This window comes from Papaver somniferum, unplaced genomic scaffold (genome assembly GCF_003573695.1).
Source record: "Papaver somniferum cultivar HN1 unplaced genomic scaffold, ASM357369v1 unplaced-scaffold_65, whole genome shotgun sequence".
NCBI classification, from domain to species: Eukaryota; Viridiplantae; Streptophyta; class Magnoliopsida; order Ranunculales; family Papaveraceae; genus Papaver; species Papaver somniferum.
The window spans coordinates 707,414-716,055 of record NW_020649304.1 but is presented as its reverse complement, the minus strand read 5'-3'; the positions used below and the strand labels follow the sequence as shown (position 1 = coordinate 716,055).

General features: G+C 35.4%; 1 long non-coding RNA gene across 2 annotated transcripts; it reads left to right on the top strand.

The window, feature by feature from the left end:
- Positions 1-2,703: 2,703 nt before the first annotated feature.
- LOC113343752 lies at positions 2,704-8,360 on the top strand. Of its 2 annotated transcripts, none has more exons than XR_003357386.1 (2): positions 2,704-5,849; positions 7,878-8,360. It is a non-coding gene; the product is annotated as an uncharacterized LOC113343752 (long non-coding RNA). The 2 variants fall into 2 exon arrangements; XR_003357387.1 differs by having other exon boundaries at positions 2,704-5,349; positions 7,878-8,343.
- The last annotated feature ends 282 nt before the right edge of the window (positions 8,361-8,642 follow it).

Genomic DNA, 8,642 nt, shown 5'->3' with positions numbered 1-8,642 from the left:
CCCGAATCTGGATAAATAACCGAAAACCCTAGAATTTTTTTTCTCGATTCGACGAATTAAAGCGAAATAAACCCCAAAAATGATAGATTCTTACCTAATTGGGGCCATTTGAAGTTGACGAAGTGTTTGACTATCGGAATCGCCACCACCGACTACATTGCCGGGTACGCGTTCTTCGCGTTCTTATACAGTTGAAATGAGTAGAATTTTTTGATTTGGTTTTTATACAGTTTTACCAGAAGGGCATTTATGTAACTTCAATATCATATAGGGTACCCCTTAACTAGAGTCTTTGGCTGGGTATAAATTGATGACCCCTAAATCCTTTCGGGTGGCCTCTAAAAACGCGAGGCAAACTTGGCTCTTTTTTTTTTTTACTTTACTTTCCCTTGGTTTTATTGCATTTGCTTTATTTTGAGCCGTGGACTTAATTGAGATCAAGGGAAGAAAGAAATCTATTTTCACCTTGAGATTTTTGCTGATCCATTGGGGGAGCACCTGTTGCCATTGAGGTAGGGGTCTTTTCTTTCCTTTTGAACTATGGTTTTAAGTTGTGCTAATCAATCTTCTTACTGATTTTAGAATGAAATTGTTGATTGATAATCTGCGATTTTTAGTGGAATTTTAACCATTTACAGTAGGGGATTTCTTCTCTTGAAATTAATTTTCAGTACCAACTGCTTCTGCCCTAATTTGTCTTTCTCTCATTTTTGTTGATTTATGTATCATTTACTTCAATTTCTTGAAAATGTGCAATACCGTTTAAATGTAATCTTTCATGAAGATTAGTAAATGATTATTTGAAGATGTTTTTATAACCATGAGTTTAACACATTTTGTTCAAAATCCCTTTCCAAATGACCCCTGATTTTGATAGTCTTGTTTAGCCACAAACTTGTTTTAAAACTCCCTTGTTCTCTGCATTTCAACCTTGCATGTTTCTACTGTGATAAATTTCAAGTGTTACAAATGAATTTTGAAATGTTATGCAAGTATTAAGATTGAAATTCATCGAAAATCAGGGTTTATAGAAAACTTTTAAACAAACCCTTTAACTGTTTGTTAAAATGACCAAATGGGATTTGTATTTGAAGCTTCATTTATAGCCAACAGATTCTTTTTTTTTTGTCTTGCTCTTCTCACTACCTTGCAATTCATGATTTAATATTATTAGTCGTGTTCTCATGGGTCACCAAATTCTTAAGCTTACTTGTATCCAAAACAAAATGGGAGTTATTCCAGTTTTGAGAAATTTTTAAACTAAATTAAACCATTATTCTTACTTGATTTGTTTACTGTTCTTGACGTCCGGTTTTGAGACTTTGGCTTCTGTTTTGTTAACCATGGTTTTTCTAATTTGTTTTTACTGCTCAAATTTGTATCATCTGTTTTACCTCTTTTTCTTGTCATCAATTTATATGACCACATTTCCATCTTAAGTGAATCCCATGAAGTTTAGTTAATGACTTTGGTATTCGGATTTTTGTCTTCACTGTTGGGTGTTTATTTGTTTTAATCAAGCACCATTTTAGCTAATGGTCCATTGTGCTTTTGGTAAGCCCTAGTGACATGATTTATTTAAACAGCCAAGTGAAATGAATTTTCTGTAGTAATCTTTGTGGGTGTTTCCTTCTTATGAACAAGCACGATAGGGAACTAGATTGACTCTACTATAGGACCGTCGGGCCTAAGTGGCACCCCACCACCTCGGTGGCTACCCGGAAGACCGCTTCTGTAGCGGTGGCTGGTAACCAGAACTACCCTGACGTTGGCACTGGCCTTGTAAATAGTAGAGTAACATTTCTAATTTTACAGCTCTTTATTCAGTTCTATATTTTAATTGTGCAATGCTTTACATTTTTGCGTAAGTTGTTTTAGCTGATGGCTGCTGCTTTTGTCTATTAATTTATGTTCCCCGCAGGCACTATTTTTCGTCGTTACGACTCCTACTGGGCATTCGCCTACCCCTTTCTTTGTTTTTCCTCCCACAGAATATAATAGGAGCTGTCAACAGTAGGCCGGATAGAGCTTACAACAGACTTTGGAAGCATTAAGTGTTAGTATTTTGCCGACTATATGGTGTGTGTATCACGGGGCTAATCTGGGGTTGTTTGTGTAGTTACTAAATCGTGTTTTCCTACTATTTCATTTCATGTTTTGCTACCAACAAATATGCTAAGATATTTTCAAAGTTAGTGTATGGTTTGTAAGTGGGAACTTCATTATGCCGAGACTTAAAGGTTTAATTTTATTTCTTTTATTTTTGGTGTCTATTTTCTGTGTTCTTTTGAAACTTCTACTTGTATGTTACGAAGGTATAATTTTTCCTTGTACTATTTGGCTATGTCTTCAACTGATAAATGAGTAGTATGAATGACGTTAAATGCTAGTTAGTTTTTGCCTCAACTATTGTACTTACGTAAAATGGCTGTGTAGATTTATTTTGTGGCATCCATAATTAAGAAACTACACGAATTTCATCTACCATTCTTTTCCTTTTTTTGTCATTAGCCTTTGAGAAACTCTGTGGCTAGATTTCTGAATTGAATGTATTTTCTTTATTTCTTATTTATTTTTTTGAGTGAAGGATGGGGGTTTGGCCTTGCAGGACGGGTTGAAATGCAACCCACTAGAAGGGAAATCTCCTGTCCGTTACAGTTGGTATCAGAGCCAGGTTCCGATTTACTTGGACTGTGAGTTGTGTACTTGCTACTTTTCCGGTGCCTTATATTTGTAGTTACTACTTTCTTTCAGTTTTTATTACTTGAATGTTTTAAAACATTTACTGTGGAAATTTATTTGATCGATTTTCCATTGCTTTGGGAATTGGGGAAACTAACTGGATGCCGTGATATACATATCATTACGTGTGTGTTAGTAATGTACATTACTAACCAATTGCGAGTCTGAAATTTGTTCTGTTTTGAAGATGTCGCAGTGTGCCATATCTGTAGTCTAAAGCTAAGTAAGAATAACAATCTCAGCAAGAGGACAAAACCCATCGATTGCAATTTAGAACAGCTGGCAGGTCCAATTATGACCATTGCGGTTGGCATTAGATAATATGGTCAGTCGAGCACTGTTGTAGACTTGAAGGAGTTCAAGAAAAATGTAGGAAATGACAGAGTGATTAGTGGGACAGAGGATTCTCTCAAAGGCTGGTAGGTATCGAGAAGGAGTTTGATGTTATGTAAGTACAGGAGGAGAAGAAGATTAGGCTTGCATTGAGGTAGGGGTTTTATTTTTTATTTTTTTTCCGCATTTTTTTAAATTTCAGTTTCACTTTGTGCTCACCATTTTCAGGCCATGAGAGTTTAATAATTTCTTCTGATGATCTACATTTCCAGTCAGGTGTGTGAGATAGGTTTTGTGTTGCTTAATCTATAATACGACGTTGTAAAAGTTTGCTGGAGTCATTTTACCTATTCGGAAAAAAAAAAAAAAAAACTTAGCTAAAAACAGTGTTTTCGATGCTTGCCCTATATTAGTTTTCAATCAACTTTCTCCATGATTTTTGCGTTGATACTTGATTGATACTGCAAGTCCCAGTAAGAATAGAAATTGGAAAATTGAATTTTGAACTTTGAATTTCTTCTTGACTTGCCAACATTGCTGAAAGAGAATTTCTTCTTGACTTGCCAACTATCATAAGCCTTACTATTTGTTTTGAAAGGAAATTGTTAACCCTCCGGAATACTTACTTTGACATCCGTGATTCCCATATCTTCACTTTGATTTAACTGCATACTTAGTCACTTCTTGTTAACATATGCTCCAATTTTGAAAGTTGCAAACGATTTTTTTTATAGGCTCTAATATTTTGTCAGGGTTGATCGACTAATCGTGGTTCAAAGAAATGCGCAATCCTAATTCTGATTAATTTTGGCTTAAATTTTAACCACTGGGTAGAGTTGAGTTCCCATTTAAAAAAAAAAAACTTAATTCATCGTAATGCCGATTTTCCCTTGAATGAAAAACCGTGGTGACAGTTATAGTTTCTAACCCTTTTCTTAGTTACCCACCTTGTAGTCACCACTTGGAACTTTTTGCATGCAATCCCTTGTTTGTTTAACTGCTTTTGATCAAAGAAAAATGAACTTCCTGTGGTTTACAACACCCATGGTCTGAACTAGTAAATGTCACATCTCCCCTTTTCATATAATGATTTAGTACTTCAAACTCGTTCAATAATTCTCCGAAATTCTCTTTATATCTTGGAAATGATATTCATTTGATTCCATTTGAAATTATGCTTCCATTTCAATGTATTTACTTAAAAGATTTCTGATAAATATTTAGTCTAGCTAAATGGGGCTTGTGTCAATATTTGTTTTTCCTAGCTTTGTCCTTTTGTGTCTCATGTGCTTGTTGGACAAGAACATTTTCTACCTTTTCATAGTGTCAAGTGTTAACTTTAAACTAGTGTCTACCTGTTATTGCACGTGTGATCCCTTTTTATTTAAGCTTATGACTTGCGCAAGCTTTCCTAATACACTTTGACAACTAATACATATATAAAATCTTTTTTTACACTTGCCATAATTTTTATGCCGATTAGATGAGTGTGTCCTGAACTACTAGTTAGAGGAGTCTCAGAAAGAACATTGTTCTATTTAAATTAGGGCGTCTTGCATATCCACGAGAGAAAGCAAAGCAAAGCATTTATGACCAGAAGGACTGTTACAACCATTGGACTTCGTTGGTATGAATTTTGGCAGGGAAAAGATAGTAGTAGTGTGACCATTAGTCGACTAACAAAGTCAACTTGTTTTCTTTCGATAGAACATATAGACATTGTCATACCCTATGCAACTTTTACTTCAAAGAAATTGTCATGGTACACCGAATTCCTTTGTCGGTCGGTTAGAGTAAGACCTGTTGTAAATGTCCAAGTATCACGAGAGTTTCTAACAAGCTATAGGATCGAGCTAGATACGGGTTTCGCATTTCACCTTCGGTAGATGCTGATTTAGAACAGACTTCTCAGGTTCCGGAAGATATATATCAGGCATGCGTGATCGACTACAGATACAAAGTGAAAGGAGCATATTGGGTCCAGAAGTGTTTGAAGAAACTACTTCAAATATCAAAGTCATCCGAAAGCGATTGAAAACAACAGAATGCGTCAAAGAGTTATGCCGATTCCAGAAGGTGACCACTGGATTTTAAAATTTGGAGCGATTCACAGCCGAATGGCGACGCAATTTACAGTGGAAGCCAGTACAAGGTAACAAGATCTTCGAACAAAAACTACCTTGACGGTGAAAGTAGTATATTGCAGTATTTTGAAGAAGCAACCTGGGAATTCAAGCCCGATGCGCAAAGAACAAGACAAGTACCAGGAGTAAGGTAACCTTCATAGCCTTTTCGTTTATTTTTGAATTTGGGGGACCAAATTCTTTTTTAGGTGTTGATGGTGTAACAACCGCCTAAATTATCTGGTTGGCTTTAAGTTCGAGTTCAACCCATTCGAGTGGGAAACTAGAGTTTTGTAGTGTTCGCGTGCAATCCTGGTAGCAGATAGGAATAGCCATGGTGAGTTCCATAATCATAAAATGAGTGCCTAAAACTAAATAGACTATCCCTTTAGTAGTATTAGAGTGCACGGTTAGTAGAATCTAAGAAAATTCTAGAAACCTTAAACATGGGTTACACGTGTTTTTATCAAAAGAAAATTTTCTTTAGAAACCCAAACTTAGCTCTATTTTTTTTAACTTTACTTTCCCTTGGTTTTATTGCATTTGCTTTATTTTGAGCCGTGGACTTAATTGAGATCAATGGAAGAAAGAAATCCATTTTCACCTTGAGATTTTTGCTGATCCATTGGGGGAGCACCTGTTGCCATTGAGGTAGGGGTCTTTTCTTTCCTTTTGAACTATGGTTTTAAGTTGTGCTAATCAATCTTCTTACTGATTTTAGAATGAAATTGTTGATTGATAATCTGCGATTTTTAGTGGAATTTTAACCATTTACAGTAGGGGATTTCTTCTCTTGAAATTAATTTTCAGTACCAACTGCTTCTGCGCTAATTTGTCCTTCTCTCATTTTTGTTGATTTATGTATCATTTACTTCAATTTCTTGAAAATGTGCAATACTGTTTAAATGTAATCTTTCATGAAGATTAGTAAATGATTATTTGAAGATGTTTTTATAACCATGAGTTTAACACATTTTGTTCAAAATCCCTTTCCAAATGACCCCTGATTTTGATAGTCTTGTTTAGCCACAAACTTGTTTTAAAACTCCCTTGTTCTCTGCATTTCTAATGCAGATGAGCAGGCTAAAAATCCAAGTGTCGTAATTTAGATCCTTAGGGGTCCATTTCGATGGGAAACAAGCCAAAGAACAGGACAAGATCTTCGATTGCCTTGGTCTTCAGAATTTAGCCAAATTCCATCGTTTAGGGCATCAAACATACGTTTTTGCTATTTTAGGAAAGTTTTTATTTTGTTAATAACTCTTTCGTTAGGAGTCTGTTTGGGCCGCCGTTTGAGGCGAATTGTTTTATTTTATGAGTACTTTCATTATTTTAGGTCGACCAAAATTTGCCAAAAATAGCAAATTAGGGTCTGAGTCGGTTTAGGGGTTTTTTTCATCCTTTCTTGACTAGCAAGTTAGGGTTTTTCCCCAAGTCTATAAAAGAGTCCATCATAAATTGTTTAGGGCAACTTTTTTTTGGAATATATATCTTCTTTATCAAACTTTGTTCAAGTTTAATCGATTTTTATCTAAAGTTGGGAAACCGAAGTCTAGATATTAATCAACGTTCATAGTCGATATTCTTAGGAATATTTGAAGTCTGAACAACGCTTCTGTTTTCTCTAGTTTCTCTAATATCCGCTGCATCAATTTCAACCTTGCATGTTTCTACTGTGATAAATTTCAAGTGTTACAAATGAATTTTTGAAATGCTATGCAAGTATTAAGATTGAAATTCATCGAAAATCAGGGTTTATAGAAAACTTTTAAACAAACCCTTTAACTGTTTGTTAAAATGACCAAATGGGATTTGTATTTGAAGCTTCATTTATAGCCAACAGATTCTTTTTTTTTTGTCTTGCTCTTCTCACTACCTTGCAATTCATGATTTAATATTATTAGTCGTGTTCTCATGGGTCACCAAATTCTTAAGCTTACTTGTATCCAAAACAAAATGGGAGTTATTCCAGTTTTGAGAAATTTTTAAACTAAATTAAACCATTATTCTTACTTGATTTGTTTACTGTTCTTGACGTCAGGTTTTGAGACTTTGGCTTCTGTTTTGTTAACCATGGTTTTTCTAATTTGTTTTTACTGCTCAAATTTGTATCATCTGTTTTATCTCTTTTTCTTGTCATCAATTTATATGACCACATTTCCATCTTAAGTGAATCCCATGAAGTTTAGTTAATGACTTTGGTATTCGGATTTTTGTCTTCACTGTTGGGTGTTTATTTGTTTTAATCAAGCACCATTTTAGCTAATGGTCCATTGTGCTTTTGGTAAGCCCTGGTGAAATGATTTATTTAAACAGCCAAGTGAAATGAATTTTCTGTAGTAATCTTTGTGGGTGTTTCCTTCTTATGAACAAGCACGATAGGGAACTAGATTGATTCTACTATAGGACCGTCGGGCCTAAGTGACTCTACTATAGGACCGTCGGGCCTAAGTGGCACCCCACCACCTCGGTGGCTATCCGGAAGACCGCTTCTGTAGCGGTGGCTGGTAACCAGAACTACCTTGACGTTGGCACTGGCCTTGTAAATAGTAGAGTAACATTTCTAATTTTACAGCTCTTTATTCAGTTCTGTATTTTAATTGTGCAATGCTTTACATTTTTGCGTAAGTTGTTTTAGCTGATGGCTGCTGCTTGTCTATTAATTTATGTTCCCCGCAGGCACTATTTTTCGTCGTTACGACTCCTACTGGGCATTCGCCTACCCCTTTCTTTGTTTTTCTCCCACAGAATATAATAGGAGCGTGTCAACAGTAGGCCGGATAGAGCTTACAACAGACTTTGGAAGCATTAAGTGTTAGTATTTTGCGGACTATATGGTGTGTGTATCACGGGGCTAATCTGGGGTTGTTTGTGTAGTTACTAAATCGTGTTCTACTATTTCATTTCATGTTTTGCTACTAACAAATATGCTAAGATATTTTCAAAGTTAGTGTATGGTTTGTAAGTGGGAACTTCATTATGCCGATGACTTAAAGGTCTAATTTTATTTCTTTTATTTTTGGTGTCTATTTTCTGTGTTCTTTTTAAACTTCTACTTGTATGTTACGAAGGTATAATTTTTCCTTGTACTATTTGGCTATGTCTTCAACTGATAAATGAGTAGTATGAATGACGTTAAATGCTAGTTGGTTTTTGCCTCAACTATTGTACTTACATAAAATGGCTGTGTAGATTTATTTTGTGGCATCCATAATTAAGAAATTACACGAATTTCATCTACCGTTCTTTTCCTTTTTTTTGTCATTAGCCTTTGAGAAACTCTGTGGCTAGATTTCTGAATTGAGTGTATTTTCTTTATTTCTTATTTATTTTTTTGAGTGACGGATGGGGGTTTGGCCTTGCAGGACGGGTTGAAATCCAACCCACTAGAAGAGAAATCTCCTGTCCGTTACACAGCTGGTTTATCTGCAATTGAAGGTTAGT